Consider the following 14,858-nt stretch of genomic DNA (forward strand, 5'->3'; position numbering starts at 1 on the left):
TGCTGTAAGGCAGTAAAGCTAACCATCACACCATCCGTAGACCTGTTAGTGGTGGCAGTCCAATCCACATGGGAAGTTTTTCCCCAGAACATTTACAAAATGCTATCCTATGACTAAACTCATTAATGAGCATCTACTGCTGTTATTTTTTATAATATGCATTTTCAGTTTCTTTTAACATGCCACTACCATGTAAAAAAAAAAAAAGAAATATGCATTAAAGAAACCAGGATACAAAAAACAAAACAAAACAACAGACAGAATATAATTTGAAGTTTCCAATTAGCTTCATTAGTACTTAATTAGTCACACCCGCTCCCCGCACACACTAAACTACCCCTAACCCTGCACCTGCTCCCCGTACACACTACACTACCCCTAATTCTGCACCTGCTCCCCGTACACACTACACTACCCCTAACTCTGCACCTGCTCCCCGTACACACTACACTACACACTGCTTCTAACCTTGCACCCGCTCCCCGCACACTATACTACCGCTAACTCTGCACCCGCTCCCCGTACACACTGTACCACCGCCCAGCACCCGCTCCCCGCACACAATATACTACCGCTAACCCTGCACCTGCTCCCCGCACACACTATACTACCGCTAACCCTGCACCCGCTCCCCGCACACACTATACTACCGCTAACCCTACACCCGCTCCCCGCACACACTATACTACCCCTAACCCTGCACCTGCTGCCCACACACACTATACTACCGCTAACCCTACACCCGCTCCCCGCACACACTATACTACCCCTAACCCTGCACCTGCTGCCCGCACACACTATACTACCCCTAACCCTGCACCCGCTCCCCGCACACACTATACTACCGCTAACCCTACACGCGCACACACTATAATACTACCGCTAACCCTGCACCCGCTCCCCGTACACACTGTACTACCGCCCAGCACCCGCTCCCTGCACACACTGTACTACCGCTAACTCTGCACCCGCTCTCCGTACACACTGTACCACCGCCCAGCACCCGCTCCCCGCACACACTATACTACCGCTAACTCTGCACCCGCTCCCCGTACACACTGTACCACCACCCAGCACCCGCTCCCCGCACACAATATACTACCGCTAACCCTGCACCTGCTCCCCGCACACACTATACTACCGCTAACCCTGCACCCGCTCCCCGCACACACTATACTACCGCTAACCCTACACCCGCTCACACTATACTACCCCTAACCCTGCACCTGCTGCCCGCACACACTATACTACCCCTAACCCTGCACCCGCTCCCCGCACACACTATACTACCGCTAACCCTACACGCGCACACTATAATACTACCGCTAACCCTGCACCCGCTCCCCATACACACTGTACTACCGCCCAGCACCCGCTCCCTGCACACAATATACTACCGCTAACCCTGCACCTGCTCCCCGCACACACTATACTACCGCTAACCCTGCACCCGCTCCCCGCACACACTATACTACCGCTAACCCTGCACCTGCTGCCCACACACACTATACTACCGCTAACCCTGCACCTGCTCCCCGCACACACTATATTAACGCTAACCCTGCACCCGCTCCCCGCACACACTATACTACCCCTAACCCTGCACCTGCTGCCCACACACACTATACTACCGCTAACCCTACACCCGCTCCCCGCACACACTATACTACCCCTAACCCTGCACCTGCTGCCCGCACACACTATACTACCGCTAACCCTGCACCCGCTCCCCGCACACACTATACTACCCCTAACCCTACACACGCACACACTATAATACTACCGCTAACCCTGCACCCGCTCCCCGTACACACTGTACTACCGCCCAGCACCCGCTCCCCGGAACACAATATACTACCGCTAACCCTGCACCTGCTCCCCGCACACACTATACTACCGCTAACCCTGCACCCGCTCCCCGCACACACTATACTACCGCTAACCCTACACCCGCTCCCCGCACACACTATACTACCCCTAACCCTGCACCTGCTGCCCGCACACACTATACTACCGCTAACCCTACACCCGCTCCCCGCACACACTATACTACCCCTAACCCTGCACCTGCTGCCCGCACACACTATACTACCGCTAACCCTGCACCCGCTCCCCGCACACACTATATTACCCCTAACCCTGCACCCGCTCCCCGCAAACACTATACTACCCCTAACCCTGCACCCACTATACTACCGCTAACCCTACACCCGCACACAATATACTACCGCTAACCCTGCACCCGCTCCCCGTACACACTACACTACACTACACTACACTACCTCTAACCCTGCACCTGCTCCCCGTACACAATATACTACCCCTATCCCTGCACCCGCTCCCCGTACACACTATACTACCCCTAACCCTGCACCCGCTCCCCGCACACACTATACTACCCCTAACCCTGCACCCGCTCCCCGCACACACTATACTACCCCTAACCTTGCTCCCCGTACACACTATACTACCCATAACTATGCACCTGCTCCCCGCACACACTATACTACCCCTAACCCTGCACCCGCTCCCCGTACACACTATACTACCCCTAACCCTGCTCCCCGTACACACTATACTACCCATAACCATGCACCTGCTCCCCGCACACACTATACTACCCCTAACCCTGCACCCGCTCCCCGCACACACTATACTACCCCTAACCCTGCTCCCCGTACACACTATACTACCCCTAACCATGCACCTGCTCCCCGCACACACTACACTACCGCTAACCCTAGCGCTGCACCTCGCGCACACTATAGTACCCTTAACCCTACACCCGCACACACTAGGTTGCGTCCCGTGGCGATAGCACAGCCCAGGGGGCACCTGGCACTCTGCCCCCCTGGCCAGCCCGCCACTGGACTGGACTGAGGGTTCTAGGTGGGAGGGCACTGGGATGGGTGCAGTGGGCTGTTTGGGGAGGGAAGGCAGGGAGACACTGGGATGAGGATCAGTAATGGTGGGGACACTGAGCTGGAGAAGGGGCAGACACTGTATGGGAACACTGACCTGCTGCACCTGTGCACTCACATTCACAGCAGCATCTTGAGCAGCTCTTCCTGCATCATCTGCCTTCCTCCATTACCTCTGGGATTTGTTTGCTGGCAGTGGTCCACTGCCCACTCCAACTTTTTGTGACTGTGCCAGGACGCATCTTAAATGGGTTGACAGCATGGACATTTTGCTGTGAGAGGGTCCAACAACTTGCCCTCTTGAATACAAACAGCGGCTTCTTTACAGTGTGATGCGATCAGTGGGGGGGGGACACCCCTCTTGTATATACATAGGGGCAATTTGTAGGGGAGCCCTGGACTTACAGGGCTTTTCCCCTTTAACCTGCTAGGGTCCTCGTGGCAATGGCACGCACCCCAAGCCGCCCCCCCCCCTCACATTCCTCCTCCCGTCCCAGCTACAAAAATAAAAGCAACTCCCTTACACTTGGACGCCGGGTACCTGAATAGGTCCCAACATCGTGGGTGGCAGCCGCGGACAGCATGTGCCGCTAGGCCCCTCCCCCGCCCTTGTCATAGACCGCTTTCCTCTGCCCTCCCAGTGACTGACAGATGACATCACCGGGAGGCGGAGCTTAAACGCACATCACAAAGAGGTGTGGCTTAAGTACAGGGGGCGGGGCTATATCCCGGAATTTACAACAGTGCACTATACGTGCTTTGGTGCCCCCCCCAAATCCGAACTAGGAGCGGGTGTTGATGCTGGAGGGGACGGTCCGGCGCTGCAGGCTGCAGTAGAAGGAAATTTGTTTTTCCTATCTACAGCAGCATAATCATCTGTGGATGCTGTGGGCCTATTTTAGAGTGTGGGCCTGGAGCTGCAGCTCCATCAGCCCCATTGTTAATCCGGCCCTGCGTCAGGTTCAGGGCATTGTCCTGCTGTCCCTGTTGTAAAAAAAAACAAAAACTAAGAGGTTAAATGCGTTGTCTCCGCATTCAGTTACCTGGGTGGATATCCAGGATTGTCTTTGCCATTTCACCGGAGTGATGGCAGTGGGATGGTTTTCTTTCAATAGTAAGAGCCATTGTTCTGTACTGGGACACGCTCCTGATTAAGGCGAGGTCAAAACACAAGTGGTGCAAATTGTTGTTTTTCTCTGACTGTTCTTCAACACAGGGGAAGGCTGTTATTCCCAACGACGCAGGCGTCGGAGGTGGGTATCAGAGTAGATGCGGAACGGTTGAAGTTCTGTGTGTTCCTGTGGAAAGAGATCTGAGGATCCGGAGTCGGGATCAGATTTGCAGTGACAATCCATCAGTATGTTCCGTTGATGAAGAAGATCGGTGCGGCCTAAGAGGCCTTTTCGGTGAGCAGGTCAAATGCCAGAGTGGTTTTCACGGGGCCAGTTGGAAATGTGGTCCGGGTCTCACCTGCGCATGCGCCGGAATATAATCCTAATGGCCAGGTTTTCGCTCCTGTGGTGTCGGATCAGTTCTCACCTCCTAGAGGGACGAAGGTTCGGAATACAGGATGAGATCCTGGTGTCCATGCATACAGATCTCCGAGACTGGGGAGCAGTCCGTGCAAGGGAAGTATTTCCAGAGGAAAAGGTCAAGCTGGGAAGCTTGTCTGAAATAAGCTTTCTTGAATTAAGAGCTATTTTCAATGAACATATGCTTCGTGATCTGCTGTGTTAATTCTGTCGGACGACTTGACAACAGTGGTGTAAGTAGGCCGATAGGGCAGAACTAGGAGTAAAGCGGCAATGGCAGATGCCGAAAAAGTTTTCCGCTGGGTGGAAAGACTGGTAAACGCTATATTAGCAGTCTTCATTCCGGATGTGAATGACGGAGAATTAGATTCCTCTGCAGACGCGATCTCCATCCGGGAGAAATACGGTCGTCATCGAGAAGTTTTCACTGAAGCGACAAGTCTTTGAGGAGTGCCTCAATTGGACATGTTGGCGTCTCTTCTCAACGAGAGATCTCAGTGATATTGTTCCAGGTCAGTGGACACTCAAGCTATAGCAGTGGACGTCCTCGGGACACCTTGGGTGTTTTCAGTTGGTCTATGTGTCCCCTCCGTTTTCACTCTTCTGAAGGTGATAAACGTAAGAAGAACAAAGGTTCAGGTGATCCTCATTGTTCTGGTCTAAACGAGGAGGGCTTGGTATCCAGTTCTTCAGGATTTACTCATAGAAGATCCCTGGCCTCTTCCTCTACGTGAGGAACTGTTACAACAAGATCCGGGCGTGTATCAAAACTTACCGCGGCTGCGTTTGACGGCGTGGCGGTTGAACGCCATATCCTAACCAGAAAGGATATTCCCAGTGAAGTCGTTTCCACACTTCTTCGGGCTAGAAAAGAAGAAACGGCAAAACCTTACCACCGTGTTTGGAGAAAATGTGTGTCTTTGTGTGAATCCAAGAAGGCTACTACGGAAGATTTCAGCTATGTCGTTCTTCTCCATTCTTTGCAAGCCGGTGTGGGTGCAGGCCTAAAGTTAGGCTCCATTTCAGTGCGGTTTTGGCCTTATAAATTTTCTTTCGAGAAGGAATTGGCAACCTTTCCGGAAGTTCGGTCCTTCGTGGAAGGTGTACTGCACATCCAACCTCCATTTGTGCCCCCATTGGCACCGTGGGACCTTGACGTGGTGTTGCGTTTTCTTGTGTCAAAATGTTTGGAACCTTTATGAAAGGTTGTGTTAAAATTTCTCTCTTGGAGAGTGGTCATGCTTTTGGCTTTGGCGTCCGCAGGGCGGATGTCGGAAGTAGCGGCTGGGTCTCACAAGAGCCCCTGTTTGATCTTCCAGGTGGATAGAGCGGAATTGAGAACTCGGATAATAGTTCTGCCAAAAGCGGTTTTGGTGTTCGCAGAAACCTGCCTATTTGATGCCTGTGGTTGCTTAAGCATTGACTGATTCAAGGTCTCTCGATGTAGTCAGGGCTTTGAATATTTATGTCGCCAATTTGGCTCGGATTTGGGAATCAGAGGCTCTGTTTGTCCGGTATGCCCCAGCCTGATTGAGGCGCCTGCGTCTCTGTAGTCTGTTACACGCTAGATCTGTGGTATGATTCGGCGTGCTTGTTCTACGGCTGGATTGCCGTGACCGAAGTCGGTGGTGACCCATTCTACTAGGTAGATGGGCTCTTCTTGGGCGGATGCCCGAGGAGTTTCGCCGGTTCAACGTTGCCGAGCGGATACTTGGTCGGGTTCAAACACTTTGGCTAAGCTATACAAGTTTGATATCCTGGCTGATGGTGACCTCCTGTTTGCTCAATCGGTGCTGCAGAGTCGGCCGCACTCTCCCGCCCGGTCTGGAGTTTTGGTATAAACCCCATGGTCCTTACGGAGTCCCCAGCATCCTCTAGGACGTATGAGAAAATAGGATTTTAATACCTACCGGTAAATCCTTTTCTCTTAGTCCGTAGAGGATGCTGGGCGCCCGTCCCAGTGCGTACTGTTTCTGCAGCTCTTGGTTATGGTTACACCCTTGTGGTGTTTCTTTTCTGTCAGGTATTGCTGACGTTGTTCATGCCACGGCATGCGGTGTTCTATTAGTGGTTGTGTTGACACACTGGTTGTGTTACATATTCTCTCAGCATGTGGCTGTGTATTGTTCATGCCGTTGGCTGGTATTCTACTGAATGCCTTGTTATGCGGTATGTTCGTGGTGTGAGCTGGTGTGACACTCACCGTGTTTAAACAATAAATTATTTCCTCGAAATGTCCGTCTCTCCTGGGCACAGTTCCTATAACTGAGGTCTGGAGGAGGGGTATAAAGTCTTATAGTGTGCCCATGTCTCCTGCGGATCCCGTCTATACCCCATGGTCCTTACGGAGTCCCCAGCATCCTCTACGGACTAAGAGAAAAGGATTTACCGGTAGGTATTAAAATCCTATTTTTGTATACTATAGCCTGCAGGGGTCACTGTTTCCATCGCTCTCAATCTGAAAACAACCAATCAACCAATCTATAAAAAAATGAATATTTATCAATTATAACAAAATAAATCAAACTGAACATAGATGTATGCAAACTTATTCCATCAAAAAGGACAAAGGTGGTCATTCCGAGTTGATCGTAGCAGCAATTTTGTTAGCAGTTGGGCAAAACCATGTGCACTGCAGGATGGGCTGATATAACATGTGCAGAGAGAGTTAGATTTGGGTGTGGGGTGTTCAAACTGGAATCTAGATTGCAGTGTAAGAATAAAGCAGCCAGTATTTAGCCTGCACAGAAACAAAATAACCCACCCAAATCTAACTCTCTCTGCAAATGTTATATCTGCCCCCCCCCCTGCAGATGGTTTTGCCCAATTGCTAACAAACTCGCTGCTGCGATCAACTCAGAATTACCCCCAAAACTCACAAAATCTATGGGATCTGAAAAAGAGAAATGAAAAGACCCTTAGACTATATGTACACCACCCACTTGAGGGGAAGGGAGGGGGAGGGAGGGGTTTCAGATGGCCCCACCGAGACACCCAACAGCATCTATCCTCTCCTTATCCAGAACCATCGTCCTTTTCACCTCATGCAGAATCAAACCCACCACCACCTCACAGGGGGAGAACTTCATTTCTTATGGACACCTGACACTGTGCACTCCATGTGTGATATCCAACTGCTTAACTGACTAAAAAGCCAACTCTGGGCAAATAAGCCTCAAAAGGCACAGAATGCATAAAGCTCTTGAAACTCTTGTAATTTTTTTTGTTAAAGGGGCACCTGATCATGTAATGGTCCATCATCTCCACCTCCCCTAAATGTTCCTCCCAGGACAACGATGATCATTGGCATTTCTCCACATCATGTTCCCATTCATATAAAGATTCCTGTGGTAAGAAAGCCAAGCAATATCTCTTAACTTCAACGGTATTCTCTCAGAATTAATCAAAGCCAACCCTGCCGAGACAATAAAGGGTTCCCAAAATCCACTCCCTCAACTCCTTCCTGGAAAGGTTTTTGACTTCCCCCGTTTCCAGTCCCCAATGCTTTATCACTTTCAAGCACTGGATAACATAGATTGGAAGATACCCATGTCTAATTCGGAGACCTCTCACCTGGCCTCCCTCTAACCAGAAACTGGAGAAGGAGGACACCTAGACCTCAAAGCCACTTACCCATCGAGGGGGGAGTCTCTACCAGTAGACTCCCAAGATTGAGTTTTAAAAAAGCCACTACAAAAAAGATGACGGGGTTGACCATACTTAAACCCCCACCTTTCCTCGATTTATAAGTGATACCCCTCTTCACTAAGGGGGTCATTCTGAGTTGATCGCACAAAGCTACTCTTTCCTGCTCGTGCGATCAACTAGACGCCGCCTATGGGGAGGGTTTTTTTGCATAGCAAGGCTGCGAACGCTTGTGCAGCCCTGCAATGCAAAAAAAGTTTTGAGCAAAAGAAGACCAGGGTCAGACTTACTTACCCTGTGCCACGGATCCAGCGACAAAGGTCCCGGAATTGACGTCAGACATCTGCCCTCCAAACACCTGGACACGCCTGCGTTCGCCTCACCACACCTTGAAAACGGTCAGTTGACGCCCCGGAACGCCTCCTGCCTGTCAGTCTTCTTGCGATCACCGCTGCAATCACTTTTTCCGCTGGCGGTGGCGCTGTCCAGTAACAGCAGTCGCCGGGCAACGATGCGCATGTGCAATGCGGCCGCCGCGCATTCGCAATTCCGACCCGTTCGCACCGCTGCGACAAACTGCAGCGTGCCAACGGGTCGGAATGACCCCCTAAATTCATTCTGTTCCCCTATAACACAAAGAACAGGTAAAGTACCACCATTGGTAGACTCTCAGCAGAAGAAGAGCTTCCATTGGTAGAATGTAGACAAGGAAGGATTACTGTTGGTGGAATCACTGAGAGAATATGCTGCCACCATGGTCCATAACCACGAATATGCCGCCACCATGCTTCATAACCCCGAATATGCTGCCACCATGCTCCATAACCCCGCGGCCTTTGGCAGAAATCGTGTTGTCTGGAGTAACCAAAGTTAGACTGCTCAGTGCACTCTTTGTGCTTTGTAAATGACCCCCTGAGTTCCCTGACCCTGTAGATCCGGTGTGTTTAGGCACAGGACACTGGATACCGGGCAGTGCCGGGTATAATATGTGTGGGCACAGCTGGGCATTAATGATGTTTGCCATGCTGGGTATTATACAATGTGCACATTTGAATATAATAGGCACTGACGAGTATAGTATGTTAAGCCTTACATGTTATAATATACTGTGCATTGAACAGTACAATGGGGGTCATTCCGAGTTGTTCGCTCGTTGCCGATTTTCGCTATACTGCGATTTGTTGCAAACTGCGCATGCGCATGGCACGCAGGGCGCATGCGCTTAGTTGTTTAACTAAAAATTTATCAGATTTGCTGAGGATTCTGCAGCGCTTTTCAGTCGCACTGCTGATTGGTAAATGATTGACAGGAAAGGGGTGTTTCTGGGTGGTAACTGAGCGTTTTCCCAGCGTTTGCTAAAAAACGCAGGCGTGTCAGGGAAAAACGTGGGAGTGTCTGGAGAAATGGGGGAGTGGCTGGCCGAACGCAGGGCGTGTTTGTGACGTCAAACCAGGAACTAAACGGACTGAGGTGATCGCAGTCTAGGAGTAGGTCTGGAGCTACTCAGAAACTGCAAGGAGTTATTTAGTAGCAATTCTGCTAATCTTTCGTGCGCAATTCTGCTAAGCTAAGATACACTCCCAGAGGGCGGCGGCCTAGCGTGTGCAATGCTGCTAAAAGCAGCTAGCGAGCGAACAACTCGGAGTGAGGGCCAAAGTTCTGTAATTAAACATAACTAAGTTTATTAAACACTAGGTGCTTCATCGCGCCCTACGGGCGCTCTTCACACCGTCGGAAGGGGCTGCGCCCCTTTAACCACTGCAGAGACGCGGGGCGCCAGGGAGGGGATGCAGAGACGCGGGGCATCAGGGAGGGGACGTAGAGACGCGGAGCACCACGGAGGGAACGCAGAGATGCGGGGCACCAGGGAAGGAACGCAGAGATGCGGGGCGGCAGGGAGGGGACGCAGAGACGCGGCGCGGCAGGGAAGGGACGCAGAGATGCGGGGTGGCAGAGAGGGGACGCAGAGACGCGGGTGGTAGGGAGGGGACACGGTGGCAGGGAGGGGACACAGAAATGTGGGCGGCAGGGAGGGGACGCAGAGACGCGGGGCGGCAGGGAAGGGACGCAGAGATGCGGGCGGCAGGGAGGGGATGCAGAGGCAGGGAGTGGACGTGGGGCGGCACAGAGGAGACACGGTGGCAGGGAGGGGACGCAGAGATGCAGGCGGCAGGGAGGGGACACAGAGACGCAGGGCGGCAGGGAGGGGACAGAGGCAGGTCGGGGACACGGTGGCAGGGAGGGGATGCAGAGATGCGGGGCGGCAGGGATGGAACGCAGAGACGCTGGGTTGCAGGGAGGGGACACAGAGAGGCGGGCGGCAGGGAGGGGACGCAGAGACGCGGGGCATCAGGGAGGGGACGTAGAGACGCGGAGCACCACGGAGGGAACGCAGAGATGCGGGGCACCAGGGAAGGAACGCAGAGATGCGGGGCGGCAGGGAGGGGACGCAGAGACGCGGCGCGGCAGGGAAGGGACGCAGAGATGCGGGGTGGCAGAGAGGGGACGCAGAGACGCGGGTGGTAGGGAGGGGACACGGTGGCAGGGAGGGGACACAGAAATGTGGGCGGCAGGGAGGGGACGCAGAGACGCGGGGCGGCAGGGAAGGGACGCAGAGATGCGGGCGGCAGGGAGGGGATGCAGAGGCAGGGAGTGGACGTGGGGTGGCACAGAGGAGACACGGTGGCAGGGAGGGGACGCAGAGATGCAGGCGGCAGGGAGGGGACACAGAGACGCAGGGCGGCAGGGAGGGGACAGAGGCAGGTCGGGGACACGGTGGCAGGGAGGGGATGCAGAGATGCGGGGCGGCAGGGATGGAACGCAGAGACGCTGGGTTGCAGGGAGGGGACACAGAGAGGCGGGCAGCAGGGAGGGGACGCAGAGGCAGGGAGGGGATGCAGAGCGGCAGGGAGGGCACGCAGAGGGGCACGCAGAGAGGCGGGCAGCAGGGAGGGGACGCGGAGGCAGGGAGGGGATGCGGAGCGGCAGGGAGGGGGCGCGGAGCGGCAGGGAGAGGACGCAGAGACGCGGTGCTGCCTGTGCAGTTTCTCTTACCTGTGAGGTTGGTGCAGGGTCCGCAGTAGCAGGCGCGCTGTCCCCCGTCTCTGGCCTGTGGAGCCGGCAGCCCAGGGGCCCTGTGACGTGTAGTCCGGGTCTCTGGGGATGGTGGGAGGCAGTGTTGTATTAGGTGTGCGGAGGAGGCGGCGGGTGTCTGTACGTGGCGCAGGGAGGGCTATGAAGCCTTCTGCTGCGCCACCCGTCCCTCCTGATGCGTATGGCGGCGGCAATCAGGCGCGGGTGATGCTGACCTGTAACCTCACTGTCTTCGTCCGTTGTGTGGACGGCGTCTGGCGGGACAGTGCGTCCCAGCCGCGGCTGCAGTGCGGGAGCTGGCTCTGGTGGTGTGTGGAGGGCGGGAGGGGTGGTGCGGACTGCGGCAGTCTGGTCGGCCGTAGTGCGGGCAGCGGGGCCCGGCTACCGCGTCCGTGCCGCAGATGGCTGGGGGAGATGCTGGGCTTGTGCGGAGGGTGGGATCGTTATGCGTGGGGTGTCTGGGCCATCAGTGGCTGCATGTGGGAGATGGTGGAGGGTGGGTTTGGGGGTGTCTGGTGCGGGTGGCATTGGGGTGTCCATGGTTACCTGGCACTGTGGTGTCCCCTGGCGGCTTCTGTGTGGGGATGTTGGGTGGATTATGTGGCTGCTGCTCAGTTCTGCTAGTGGTGTGCTAGGACAGGGCAGGAGCTGCTAACTCCACCCAGGCCTGTAACTCCACCCACCACTGTGACTCCGCCCAGCGTTAGAGGGCCAGGCACAGACTTATAATAAGGCAAATATATAGGAGATGTTTAACAATATTTCCACATAGTTGTTTGTTGTGTTTTTACATTTAGAAACAGGGAATGTTATTGGTTTACATTTCAGGGCACAGTGCAGGGTATGAGTACAGCACTGTGCCATTATTTGTATAGTACAATATATCACAATTAAAGTAAAGCTCTGTCTGCTGTGCTCGTCCCAACCTTAACTAACATCTGTAATCTCTCTCTGTCTACTGGTATCTTTCCTTCTCTATACAAGCATGCAGTGATTACTCCCATTCTGAAAAAAAACAAAACTCTGACCCGAACTCTCTCTCTAACTACCGTCCCACCTCTAAGCTCCCATGCCCCTCCAAGCTACTGGAGAGACTTGCCTACACTCGCCTCACACACTTTCTTAACTCACACAGCCTACTGGACCCACTTCAGTCAGGATTTCGCTCCCAACACTCCACAGAGACAGCACTGACTAAGGTAGTGAATGATTTGGTCACTGCGAAGTCTAAAGGCCATTACACACTACTTATGCTTCTAGATCTCTCTGCTGCATGTGACACTGTTGACCACTCTCTTCTCATACAGACACTACAATCCCTAGGCCTTCAGGACGCGGCCCTCTCTTGGTTCTCATCCTACCTATCTAATCGATCTTTCAGTGTTCACATCTCTGATTCTACCTCCTCTTCTCTACCTCTATCAGTTGGAGTACCACAAGGCTCAGTCTTAGGTCCTCTGCTTTTCTCTATCTATACCTCCTCTCTTGGGAAACTAATCAGCTCTTTTAGATTTCAGTATCATCTGAATGCAGATGATACTCAGATCTACCTATCCTCCCCTGATTTGTCACCATCTGTATTGGGCCGTGTCACTGAATGCCTTTCTGCCATTTCATCTTGGATGACATCTCGCCGCCTCAAACTTAATATTTCCAAAACAGAATTAATAATATTTCCACCGGCCAATAGTAGTTACCAACCTGATATCTCTGTCACTGTTGATAACTAAATCATCCCTACCCCACAAGCTCGCTGCCTAGGTGTCATTCTTTACTCTGATCTGTCCTTTGTTCCCCACATTCAATCTGTCTCTAAATCATGTTACATACATCTAAGAAAAATATCCAGAATACGACCTTACCTTACACAAGACACTGCAAAAACTCTAATCCATGCTCTCATTATCTCCCGCATTGATTATTCTAATAGTCTCCTAACTGGTCTTCCCAAACATAGGCTCTCACCACTACAATCCATTCTGAATGCAGCTGCGAGGCTAATCTTCCTCGCTAGACGTTCATCGTCTGCAGATCTGCTCTGTCAGTCCCTCCATTGGTTACCGGTATTCTACCGTATTCAATATAAAATACTTTTACTTACATACAAGGCAATTAACAAAACTACACCAACGTACATCACTTCACTCATCTCAAAATATCTCCCTACCCTACCTCTCCGCTCTGCACAAGATCTACGTCTCTCATCCACACTCATTACTTGTTCACACTCAAAATTACAGGACTGTGGGGGTCATTCCGAGTTGATCGCTCGCTGCAGTTTTGCGCAGCTCAGCGATCAGGTCTCTACTGCACATGCGTATGCATGTTGTACGGGTACACAGCGGATCGTTGCTAAGCTGTGGATTTAATGAAGAATCCATTCACAGGGGCGATCGCAAGGAGAATGACAGGAAGAAGGCGTTTGTGGGTGGCAAGTGACCATTTTCTGGGAGTGTTTGCAGGGCAGGTGTCTGACGTCAATTCCGGCACCAAAAAGACTGAAGTGATCACAAGGCTGAGTAAGTCCAGAGCTACTCAGAAACTGCACAAAATGTTTTTGCACAGCTCGGCTGCACAGGCGTTCGCACACTTGCAAAGCAAAAATACACTCCCCTGTGGGCGGCGACTATGCGTTTGCACGGCTGCTAAAAGTAGCTAGTGAGTGATGAACTCGGAATGAGGGCCCTTATCCGGGCTTCACCCACTCTGTAGAATGCCCTCCCACGCACAATAAGACTCTCCTCTAGTCTCCAAACCTTTAAACGTTCCCTGAAAACTCACCTCTTCAGACAAGCCTACCAAATTCCAGGTAGTACCCAAAAACCCCTCTTGACGGATTCATTATTTATTTTTCATAGACGGAGACAGCCTTGGTGCCAGCCGCAAATGGATCTGCCTGGCGATAGCCGGTTATAGCTATCAGCGCTTCCACGTCAGGTTGATTTAATGTCCACACCACCTGACGCGGAGCACCCACAACTTAACATGCAGCGGCCGGGCAGCTACAGCGCGCTGCAATTACAGCTCCCAGCTTGTAGAGAGAGAGGGGGGGAGGATTGTGCAACCCGGTAGGGTCACAGAGGATGGAAACTGTGTGTATATGTATGCTGTGTGTCTGTGTGTGTGTGTGTATATGTAAGTATATGTAAGTAAGCTGTGTGTAAGTATGCTATGTGTATGCATGCTGTGTGTGTGTGTGTATGTATGTAAGTAAGCTGTGTGTAAGTATGCTATGTGTATGCATGCTGTGTGTGTGTGTGTGTGTGTATATAAGTAAGCTGTGTGTAAGTATGCTATGTGTATGCATGCTGTGTGTATGTATGTAAGTAAGCTGTGTGTAAGTTTGCTATGTGTATGCATGATGTGTGTGTATGTGAGTGTTTTTGTAAGCAGTGCCGTTTCTAGCGGCAGGCGAGCCGTGCGATTGCATGGGACTTTGTGGATCTTTTCCTGCTCCCCCTCCTCCCTCCCATAGCACTCCGCTCGGGGGGCGGAGTTTCATGGAATGACATGGTTGTGTCATGACATCATGAGCAGAGTACCATCGGCAGGAGGAGGGGGAGCAGTAGGATATATGGAAACCCTGAAAATCCTGCGTTTGCCCCTGCTAGCGTCTTACTTCCTGCAGCGTGACTATAAGGCTACACACAACTTCCAACACTGACTC

This window comes from Pseudophryne corroboree, chromosome 9, assembly GCF_028390025.1.
Source record: "Pseudophryne corroboree isolate aPseCor3 chromosome 9, aPseCor3.hap2, whole genome shotgun sequence".
In the NCBI taxonomy this organism is placed as follows: Eukaryota; Metazoa; Chordata; class Amphibia; order Anura; family Myobatrachidae; genus Pseudophryne; species Pseudophryne corroboree.